Source organism: Ambystoma mexicanum, chromosome 5q (genome assembly GCF_040938575.1).
Source record: "Ambystoma mexicanum isolate Mex_15411 chromosome 5q, UKY_AmexF1_1, whole genome shotgun sequence".
In the NCBI taxonomy this organism is placed as follows: domain Eukaryota; kingdom Metazoa; phylum Chordata; class Amphibia; order Caudata; family Ambystomatidae; genus Ambystoma; species Ambystoma mexicanum.
In genome coordinates, this window is record NC_090933.1 from 77,870,575 (window position 1) to 77,883,089 (window position 12,515).

Consider the following 12,515-nt stretch of genomic DNA (forward strand, 5'->3'; position numbering starts at 1 on the left):
AGTGCTAAGGAAGGAAAGGGTACACTGAAGGGTCAGGTGGATGAATGGATAACAGGATAATTGACAGATTAATTAATAAAATGAGAATTGATGGCTAGCTAACGGGAGAATAGAAGATGCGGGTAGAATGGGTAGATGGATAACAGGGAGAATGGATGACTGCAAACATGGATGAATGCATAAAGCGATAATGGGTGGATGGGTGCAATGGTAGAATGGATGGATGAATGAGTGGATGGAAGGGAAAGAATGTATGCATGGACTGGAGGAATGCTGGATGGATAATTAGATGGGGTGCATTGATAAGTAGGCATATGGATATATGACAGGGATGTGGGATGGATGGTCCGGAAGATGGATGGATGATTGGATGGATGATTTGAGGAAGGATAGCTCAGGGGCAACGCTTTTGTCTTTGAAGCAAGGCAACGCAACGCTTAGAAACCACTGGCTAGTATTGAGCACATTATAAATGAACAATACAAAAATATAAAAAAAAAATGAATGTATGAAAAGGGAACATTGAAGGAAATAGGAATAATGGAAGTGAAACTGAGAAAAAAAAAGTATAGGGGGAGAAAAATACAAAGTGCGGAATGAGTTCTGCTCTGGATCCACATTGTAGCATCTGCACACCTTCACCGCCTGTGACTGTGTGATAAGGCAATTGGAGACACATTGTCACCAAGTGCACCAAAAACTGTAGCGCCAGCACTTCTACCTGCAGTGCTGTTGTGGAAGATACAGATACTCATGCCTGTGGGTAGCACACCTGTGGCTACTCATAGTGTTGACAAATCTGCTGACCGTGGCGCTTCTGATACTCATGCCTGTGGGTAGCACACCTGTGGCTACTCATAGTGCTGACAAATCTGCTGACCGTGGCGCTTCTGATACTCATGCCTGTGGGTAGCACACCTGTGGCTACTCATAGTGCTGACAAATCTGCTGACCGTGGCGCTTCTGATACTCATGCCTGTGGGTAGCACACCTGTGGCTACTCATGGTGCTGACAAATCTGCTGACCGTGGCGCTTCTGATACTCATGCCTGTGGGTAGCACACCTGTGGCTACTCATAGTGCTGACAAATCTGCTGACCGTGGCGCTTCTGTTGCCTGGGCAACTTGGGAGTAGGAAGAGGCACAAGTTCCCCAACTGGATGCAATTGGCTCGGAGAGCAGAAATATCACACATGTCAAGGAAACGTGTAGCAGGCGTGAGTTGTTGCCATGGCTGTGAGTGGCATGGCTGCTGCTGGTTTCCTGATGGAATGTTGACCTCCAAATGGCGAGTGGCCATCCCGCCCAGGGCCCCAGAGTTACTTGGCTTCGCTCTCCTTCCCCCCTCCACAATGCGCCTCTCCCAATTCACATGTTCTGCATTAGCGTGAAAGCAATATGTGTTTCAAGCAAAAACCGAGCCTGGGCTATTTTTGGCCGTTTCCAAGAAAACCTGGAGCTGATTTCCAACTCGAAGAGGCTTCTATTGTTCTGCAAGATATCCGCATGTGCAGCTTGTGAACGCAGCATTTATCTTTAAAAGCCCACAGCCCAGTGAAAGCCTTTAATTGCCGGTTTTGGATCCGAGGAGGAGTGACACGAGCCTCTCAGGTGACTCTCGCCAACACAACCGCGCAGGGCGTTTGCACAATATCGTGAGTTACTTTACGAGTGCAATAGGAGTTTGCATGAAATAGCAATTACATTAAAGCACAGGCGTGCATAAGAGGGTCGTGATGAGAGCTAGACATTGAAACATATAATAACCCTAGTCCTCGTTAGACATAATCAACTTCATCTGTTCAAACCTATGTGGTCCCTTAGTCTTAATAATACTTGCAATCCTTGGCAGAGCGGATAGATTACAGCGCCTCTGGAAGACAAAGGAAAACACACTTATAGATTTTATGAGGCTCTGGCCTTGCAAAAGGTGGGAACATAAATCAGATCCACAATTTGAAATGTGGCTTATTGGTAGGAATAAAATGTGGCTTATGGGTCTGATTAAAATGGTCTTGATGAAAAACATACACATAGCTGATATTAAGGGGTTGTGTTCCATTTTGTCTGGGTCATTTGTTAAGTACATGTCTATTAAGGGGTCAAAGCAGGACCGTTAATGCTTTTCTTCCCCCACCCTTTTCTAACATTTCCGTGGGTGGAGCATTTCTTTCTAATACACACGTTTACCAATGGATAAGACAAAATATATATATTTATTTTTTCAAAATGTGTGTTAAAATGGATTTCTACAATCTGGCCTGATGGACAGATTACAGAAGCCCCCGCCCCCTAGGTCTGCAGAATAGGGTTACTCGGAGAGGTTAGCCAACCTGATCAAGGTTAGTGTAGAGAGTGGTCAAGGCTTAGTCTCAGAAGACAGTTAGTTGGGTCACGGGTTCCGAATGAGTCCACACCGTGAACCAAACAATAATTACATTTAGACTGAAAAGTACAAAAATACTCTATTTATTATAGGCCCAAAACACAAACTAATACATGAAATAAGCAGGTAGTATTGTCACACAACATTCCATTATAAAACATATACAGTCACCTTTAGGTTTGTAGAAATGCAAACAAAAGAAGGTAAGGAATGAGGCAGTAGAATGAAACCAGTTCACAAGAATAATACCCTTACTTTATAAGTCCAATACTTACGATGTGTATGTAGGGCCTTGTGTCCAAAAGTCACAGAGCTTCTACTTAGGAGAGAGGACGTATGTTGGAAGAGTTCTTGTGGTGGTGGAAATGTTCTAGAAGATACTTCAACAATGTTACAGGTCAGTTCAATTATTTTCCTATCATTAGGTACAGCTTTTAGATCAAACATTCAAAAAAAGATGGAATGGAATAAACCAAAGTTTATTCTAAGGTTTACTATAGGGGAGACAGGGGAGGCTGATTGCTTTGCGAGTACTCACCCCCCTTACTCTGATTTTCCCAGGTGACTTGGCGAGTCGCTCGCTGTAGGTTTTCCTGCTGTTTGTTCAAGTGCAGGATGTCTACGGGTTGCGGTTTGAGGATTTCTCTCGTCGGTTGTTGCTACAGGATGCAACCCGTGGTGAAGAAGGGAAGCAGGATTCAATGATGCAGTACTCTTCTGGACACCTCACAGGACGCAGGGAAGAGACTTCCGCCAACAGTCACCGCACAGCGACAATGGCAGGCATCTCTGCAGTCACGATCAAAGAAGACCTTCAAGGACAGGATTCCTTGAGGATGGGAAGCTGAAACTGGGCAGGAAGGCAACTTGTGGCACGAGCAGATGACCATCAAAGTTCCGGGCAAAAACACAGAACGGCGATGCTTCCGGCAAGTTAGTCACTGGAGAGCTAGCCAGTCCACCGGGTGGTCCAGGGAAACTTTAGGTGGCACTAGATTGTTGGATCCTCAAGAATTCATCGAGACTAGTTGTTGTCATCAGTCCAAGGGTTAAAGCAATGCTGAGGGTGTTCACAGATCAAGTAGTCCAGCAGGGCTTCACCAGGCCAAACGCAGGAAGGGATGCCAGGAGTCGTCCACGGACCTTTAGGCAGCTGCTCTTATACACAGGATACTTGGCTCCAACGCTGATCTGAAGAAATTACTGCAGTAGTCCTCTTTTTATCCTAAATCCTGGCCAGAAGCAAGTCCAAGCCCACCAACGGTAAGGATCTGCACCATTCTCACAGCCAGCAATGGACCAATCAGGGACCACTGTGGGTTTCACTAATGCCCCATACCTTGACTCTCTGGTGCCACGGATGGGGAGTGGGATCAGGCAGGCCGACCCACTTTCTGGGTTCACACGCAAATGGCACGCAGAAGAACCTGAAAGCAGCAGCTTTCCCCGGCGAATGCATGACCATATATGCAGGATTTCCTGACCTTACAAGGCAGGAAGAAGTCCAAAGAACAATGTGGCCAAAGGACAAGCAAGAAATCTCTTGGCACAGCCATTTTTAGGCACATAATGTTTCCCAGTACTGATAGTCTGAATGACTGATCACTTTCCCAATGAGAAAACGAGCAAAAGGCCAGGGGAGTGAAGCTGAAGACCATGATCTTTCTCTTAAATACCAGGACCTGGTCCTCCAACATGGCACTCAGGTCCAATTCCTTAAGTAGTGTTTCTGTAATAAGTGTAGATTTCAGGAAAATCACAACCTGATCAAGTCTGCGGCGGTCTGGAAAAAATACTCTTGCCACATCGCAAGATTGCATGTCACCCAGTGAGGGTATTTCATGTAACAGGGACAGAAAATGTGAGCGGTTCAATACAGAGGAACGGGTTTCTGTGATGACACCCTCTATCATTACAGTTAATGGTGCCTCCTGCATTTTCTGCTGTGGTGTGATGTATGCGTTCTGCAAGCCCCTTCGGCCTTGCAAAAAACACACCTGTCTTTCGCCACCGACTCCTTAAAGCCACCCTGTGCCAATTTTCTCCACAGGGGGACAGTAGGTGAGGCCCCTTGTGACTGGAAATTTTAGTTTAAAGTCAGAGCCATAGGTGAAGTACTTGTCTCAGTGATTGGGGCACACAGGGCATCCTTCATGCGTGCCTCAGGCGCTGGTCAACTGGTCCCCTCTAAAAGTGAAATCCCTTCACCTTCAGCCTGTCGACCCTGTACCATGTTCAAAGTAGACTGTTTCGGGGCCACGTTTGTATCCTCCACCGATGCCCCCACCCAGTCCATTTGAGACAGAGCAGCATTTACTGCACATTGGGAAATCGGAGATTTTATGAAGTTATGTGCACTTGGTTTTTTAAGTGTTTTAGCAGCATATTTGTCTATTTTTTCAGCTGTACCACTTGGTATCTTTTGTGGGTACGGGCCAGCCCCCTAGACCCTGGCATCTTCACCGGTGCCATGCTCAGAATTTCTTCCACCGACTCCTTGGCAAAAGCCGCCTGGTTAGTGGTGCCAGGAATCTCTGGCGAGTTTTGGCGGGCTGAATTACCTAGGACACTTTCCCAATTGTAGCCTCCCTGTCCTCTGAACAACAGTGGGCTAGAGGGGGGTGATCGACCATAGCCTTATTCACCTTCTCTGAGGTCAGTGTAACCTGGAATTCTTGTTGTTCCAGAGGGGCCAATCCATTTAAAACCTCAGTGACAGTCCGTACTAAGGTTACTCGGGCATCCTCGCTGACCGGGTCCTTTGGTCCCTCTACATTCTTTGATGATGATGAAGCAGAGCCGGTTTTCTGTGAAAAGAGGAACTCGCGTGCAGCTACATGCAGATTGATGTGGTGGAACTTGAATAGCAAAGATTCAATCAAAGCCGTGTTTGAATTGGTCTCTCTTTGAATTGCCTCATAAAGAGAGACCAGAATACATAAGACCTGGTTTATTTCTGTGACTAAACCATCTCGCTCCTCTCCCCTGCCAACCTCAATGCTGCGCATCATTGCTGAGAGCCGTCTGGGCGGGAGTGGAGTAGGTGAGGAGGAGAAAAAGTCAGTTCCCAAAGTGCACTGATCATTTTGATGTGTAAGTCCTGAGCAAGCCGTCATGTCCGGGGGGCTGTTCGTCATCGATAGATCTATTTGCCCGTTGTTATGAAATGAGGCATCGGCTTCACAGTGTGCACAAGGGTCATGTATTACCTATGGCTCCGGTTCTGTCAGCACTTGGTGGCAGTTGCCGAGGCCACGGTTGTTTGTTTAATTTTAGAGTTTTTACAGTTTTTCCCTTTAATGAGTGAGGGCAAAATGGTGTCAAGCAGGGCACCAGTTTCAGTTGGTGAAAGAGGAAGGTGCAGAGTAATAGCATCCAACAGCTCTTCGTCGTGATAGGTCTGGGCTTGGGGGGGGGGGCAAGTTAACAGAGCTACTGTTGCGGAGATCTTAAAAACGAACTGGCAGACAAATTGTCACTCACCATAGAATTTGTTTGGTGCAAGTTGTGTGGTAAACCGGCGCGCTGCTGTTGTCTTCTGTCGACTGCCCAACTCCCAACACCTAACACACTTGTAGAGGAGGAGCTAAGTACGTCTACTGAATGTCCCGCCCCTATCCTGCCTATATGTTGGCCGCCGGGAATTGCGACATGCGCAAATTCACTAATGGTACCTATAATGCGAAGAGTCCTTGAAACAGGGTATACATTGAGAAAACCCTATATGTATCCACAAAGAAATGACGGTCTTCTGAAGGAAGTTCCGGAAGAAATGTGAAGATTAGTGAAAGAGGAGACTGGTGACATCACAAGAAGCCGAAATGACGCACCTAGAAGTGATGTCAATGAAGAAAGAATGTACACCTTATCGAATCTGATGGCGAAGGAGTGAGTTAAGCAACATTTTCGGTAGCGAAATGAAGATTGCATTTCAAAGCACTGAAGAAAATGCAAAACCATTTTACAAATGTACAGATACAGTAACGCAAGTAGACGAAGTAATCATGAGACTGGCTACGTAGTGACACTGCAGGCGGTGCCACTAATATATATATATATATAGGAATGTATAGAATCTGGATGTTCCACGACGCATTTTAGCAAACTTGGACCCCGTGAGTGAAAGGACTGGAAGTGTGGCGCAGCATAATAAAAAAAGCTGGAGGCGAAGGAATATTCGAGAAGGCTTGCCTGGCCCAGTGTCAAGAGTTGGAGCCGCCAAGAGCCTGGTTATCTACTCGAGAAGATACAATAAACTTGAGAAGCGATCTGAGCTCCTGTTTGAGCTGTAATGGAAAAACACCAGAAGTGCCAAGGTTTCTTCATTTAATAGAATTAAATGCAACAAAGGAGCTCAAATTTGTGGTCTCTAGTCACATGGTCAGATGAAAATAGACTTTGGGTGAGCTACATCGGGACAAGAAGATAAGGCCATGCCTTCACTCCCTTTTATTCTCAGGCACAGTGACCTTTGCAAGGCTGAGTTTAAAGGCAGTAATTATATGGAAGACTGCAGGAGTGATGATGGATGTTGGGCTAATTTGGTGGTGAGGCATGACCAGGCCAACCCCCCAGCACCTGCGGTACCAGCTTGCGTGCTGCTAGCGAGCACAATATTCCAGAAGGGTACAAGCGTGCCAACCAATTGTAGAGGGCCATGTAGCAAGGAGCCCTATATTTTGAGAAGCCAATAGAACACTGTGGGCCTCATTATGAGTCACCCGGTATGGAAATAACAGTGGTGGTAAATCCGCCGCCATCGTTGTTTCCATACCGGGTGATCTCGAGTCCTGCAGGCGAAGGTGTCATTCCCGTCAGGTCTGACCTGGCGGGTTTAACACCACCCGCCTGCAGGCGGACGTGGAAACACCGGCACCATCACGAGATGGTGCCGGTGTTTCCATTTCCCCATTCCCATTGAGTCCTATGGGAATGGGGGACTCAATGGGAATGGGGATTTACCAAATTCCGCCTCTGGAATTCCCGGGTCACTGGAGTCGTAATACCCTGGAAATTCCGGGAATCACGGAGGCAGAATGGTAATACGAGTCCGGCGGTAACCTGCCAGAATTTCAGGCACGGTTACCGCCGGACTCGTAATGAGGCCCTGTGTATTAGTCTGACACGGAAGATGACTTGCACTTGGTGTGAGCTTAGTTGGCCACCTGACTTTAGAGACCCACTCACGATCCCTGCCCCTACAGAAAGTATACTTAGATGTTCCCTTTAAGGCTATCAAATCCCCTAGTAAGTTTTCTTATTTTGCCACGTAGTATGAGGTCACTTATGACAAAATATTAGTATAAAGTTGTGCTTTTTTATTAAATGTTTGAGAAATCTTGAGAGAGATTTGAGTGAACGTCCGTTTTACTCCCTGTTTTAGTTAATTGTTAATAAAGCAGTCGTGATTTTGCTAAACTTCCTGAGTCGGTGTGATTATTGATTTATGAGAAAGATCTGCATCTCCATCCATCTCAGATACTGTTACCTCATCTTAAAGGACCTCCGGGTTCACACTGCATGCACACACTGCGCTCTTTGCGACGGTATGAGACTTTTGAAGAGAACTCTTCCTTCCAAAGATAGGAAGTGTAGACAGACCTCAATCATTCCCAGCAGGATTAGAAATCAGTGCAAGCACAGCACTCCAGTCCACTTAACACACTGCACGCACACCACACACGCTGCGCACCGGTGTGAGGTTTTTGAGGAGAACTCTGCCTTCCAAGCATAGGATGTGTAGACAGGCTCTGTTCACTCCCAGCAGGTTTAGAAATCTGTGCAAGCACAAGCACTGCAGTCCACCTAACATACTGCATGCACACCATTATGGGACTTGCAGTCCTTCATTTATAATTTAAAAACGTAAAACCTAAAATGTCAACAATTGTGACTGAATAGGTATATCCGAAATGACATGAATAAAGAGAATCCCACATTTCCGAGTCAGTCTGTAATCCACTGTGTCAGCTTAATAAAGCCCATCACAGTATACCTTTAACTCAGTGCAAAAGGAGTGTGGTGCAACAACAGAATATTTGCATGAAAAGGACTATTTTCAAAGTACTTTATTGTAGTTTTGTGGTACGTGAAGTTTGACAAGTACTTTGAAATTGCACTGTTGTTTTTCTTAGTACTACAATAGGTGTACAACCGTCCCTCTTCGATAGGTGCTTTGCCAGGCTGCACTTAGGTGAATGGTTGGTAGAGTGGATGGAAGGGAAAGGTGAATGAGTCGTGGTAGGGGCAGAAAGGTCATGTAGTGGCACCCGAACATGCAAGGACGTACTTTACAGCTACTGACTATACACTTGAAGCAGCTCTTAGCAAATATTAACAGAACCTAGATATGTGAGACTTTCCCTTAAATACGCTGACTATACCTGTCATATTTATATATTTATTATGTGCCGAAAGCCTGACAGGCATCAGGGCACGACAGAAACACACAAGACATCACATAAAGTACAAGACCAGCAATACCAAAATAACAGAATAATAGGCCAGCAATGACTTATCTATTCGATCAAGTCAAGATATAAGGCATTAACTGGCATTATATGGAATAACTAGGTCATTCAGACTGTACTTGTCATATGTTAGCATCACCTGGACACATGAGTCTGTCCTTTGAAAATTGTGACTATAAATGGCATGTGGCACAATAATTGGAACACACTAACTTTGGGGAGACTTCATGGAAGACAAAACAGAGAGGGTCATCCCTGAGAAACATACTATAATTACAAAATAGACACCTGTGGTATAAACATTGTTGTAAGGCAACACACAGACGGAACCTCAATTAGTGGGGATCCTCATCAATACAGGACAACTATTCCAGACTCGTAGAATTAATCAATAATTGACAGACCACCTTAAAAAATAAAAATATTTTTTAATCAAAAATGTATTTCTCTAAAAACGCCTTTTATTTCAAATTTATCAAAAATGACATGTGGATCCCAAAAAGTGACTTGTACATCAATTTCAAGATATAAGAAGATTATAAAATCAATGTTGTTATATGACTAACGTTTTTGGTTGTGCAAAACCACTGTATTGCAGTTCACATATGGAGCTCTTCCATTAGTACTCAGCTATCTTCTTATAGCTTGTACTATAACCCAACATGTTTCATTCTCTTTTCACTAATTTGGAATATTTTGAGAACTTCTTCAGGGGATTTTAGATTTTTTAAGGTTGACTGTCTATGAATGATTAATTCTGCAAGTCAGGAATAGTTGTCCTGTATTGACGAGGATCTCCACTAATTGAAGTTCTGCCTGTGTGTTGCCTTAAAAACAATGTTTATACCAGAGGGGTCTATTTTGCTATTACAATAATTGAAAGACATTGTCAGTACCCGCAGACATGAGACTACACTCACATGATATTATGACATCACCATATACTGCAGGACTCTATTTAGCATGCCTAGTGTGTGAGACTATAATTGACGTAAGATGGCAGCAAGATAGAAGGTTGTACTGTCAGATAAGGGCAATGACACTGGCCAAAGCTGCTTATTCTGTATGTACCACAGGCCTATCAATTCCCACCCGAGTTGTAAAATGGCTTGTACCTAGCTGTAAGTTAATTTATCACTCTCAAATTGATTATTTTTTAGTATCTGCAATGTGACTTCCTTTGATGTCTCCAGGGTGAAAGGTTATATGATGTCACATGCTGCAATATCATCGAGTGAGTGATGTCACCTCTCCTACCCCTGGCACTTTGGTGAATTGACCTTCCTCATGTGCCTGCATCCCTTTCATAGGGCAGCAGTGTTTTTATTTCAAAACATTTCTATTTCAGTTACAGTAACATCATGAGCAGTAATGTCCATGGATCAACATCCTCCGATATTAGAGTGAAAGAGATGGATCTCCATACCACTTCATCTTCCGAGTTTGTCCAGATATCCATCCTCGAAACCCAATCCTCATTGGTATTTATGAAGAAATTCTCCATTGATCCATTATGAGCCTGTAACTTCCCCCTATAACGTAGTTACCAGTCATACTGTGTAATCTGTTCTCAACTGTAAGCATTGGACATATGACATTCGGCTTAAGCAACTTCTCAAAGCAGAGAGAGTCCCTCTGCGAACTCTGGTGGTTGTTTGATAATCCAATTCCACCCTAAAGGTCTAGAAATACAGATAATATTAACCATCACTGATCGTTTAACCCGGGCATATTCGAAGCAGATCTCAATATCGGAGCGTGTCAAAACTATTCTGTCTTTGCAGCATACATGCAATATTAATATGTCATTAAAAACAATTATTGAGGACATAGTGACATTATGTGCATTGGGTCCGCAGTATGATACCTGTCTTTGGGGAGGCACAAGTCCTGTCTTCATAATATTCATTTAGTCTTTCAGCAGTATAGTTGGTTTAAGTGCCACTATGTAACAATGCTACTTCCTCAAGGTATTGCATGTACATCAGTAAATTATTTTAATAAATGTAAATCTCCCAAGTGGAAGAATTGATATTGGATGGCTCTCCAGTAACACATTAAGGATAGTAAAGAGTCTCACTGCAGATATGTAAAAGCCAGAAAATAAATCTTCTATATTGAAATGAGAAGTGCTTTTTAGTTTTGGCTCACAGGTGAGGCAAATTATTGGCATGAGGGTGTAGACAGAGGGGATATTGGCATGCAGACAGACACACACCCTCTGGGTGTTGTTTGAACATAGCGAATAGAGCATACATGTTGGAAATGAGATGTTCCCAGCCCAAGCCAGAGAGATTGTTACATTGTGAAGCATCTAAAGTTTTGTCTTGCAGAGTAGTATCTCCACCATAAATTCGTGTGTAGTGGTTTAGATCTGAAACATACCCAAAACATTGTCCCTGTTAGTTATGGGGACAGGAAAATGTCACTGCGTGCTCAGGGGTCCTTTGGCTGCAAAACAACCAATCAGGCCGATGTGCCACTACCACTTGGAAAAGCTGATTAGCATCACGTGAAGCAACGTAGCTGTAATCAAAAGAGTAATATTAGGTTGAGGCACCAGACATGGCCAATTGAACTTTTGGCGGTTGAAATTGAAACACACTAAACCCTTTGCATAATTTAGTTCTTTGCTTGCTAATGAAATCCTGATTCCAACCCATTATTGGAGAAAGAAAATGTAGAGGATCCGACTCAACCACCTCTATCCCTGAGTGGGCTCGCTCACACCAATATGGGCCAAATATTTATGCATCCCCACTTTAAGAATTCACGAGCTGCCACTAGTCCAACATCGGGTTTCCAATGTTTGTCATTACACAGATTTTTAACAGACCTCACTTGTACAACATCACCCAACCTCAATCCAACCCAGCAACCCCCTGCACCCTCCCAAGTTCTTTGCAGCATCCTCATGTCCCCTAACCAGCTTGCCACAGCAACACCCCAGACCACCCCACCTATCCTCCCTAGCTCACCACAGCAATACCCCTCATGCTCCCCGGTCACTCTAGAAACTGCCACTTCCCCCTTCAGCTCTCCCCACTAACCCCCATCCAACCTCCTTAGAAACCCCAGCAATCCCCAATAAAAAGACACTTATCCAAGCAACTTCCACCAACCAACCCTAGATTTCCCTGATAAACCCCCACTGACCCACCCTTGTTTATCCCTTCATAGCCTACATCCTCCATGCAATCCCTTGCTGATGCTATCTCACCGGTTTATGGACTTTTCATCGAAAAAGAACCATCGAAAAGGAAAACCATCGAAGAAAATGCAACGGAAATAAATGCATCGAAATGCTATATTTTACATTTAAAAGTACATATGCATCGAAACTTGTCCATTACATATAGGAATGGACAAGTTTCGATGGATTTGTACTTTTAAATGAAAAAGATAGCATTTCGATGCATTTATTTTTCCTGTTGAAACGTTACATGGATCTGTCCAGGCCTGAAATCTTTAAAGTATTTCGGCACTGGCCAGCTTCATGTAACATTTTCTTTATTGGGGGGTTCCCCCTCAACCCCCCCCAAACCCCAAGGGCAACCCCCGATACCCTAAACCCAACCCTAACCCTAACCCAAACCCAACCCTAACCCTAATCAAAATCCAATGAAATGTATTCAATGAAAGTGCATTTCGATGAAACT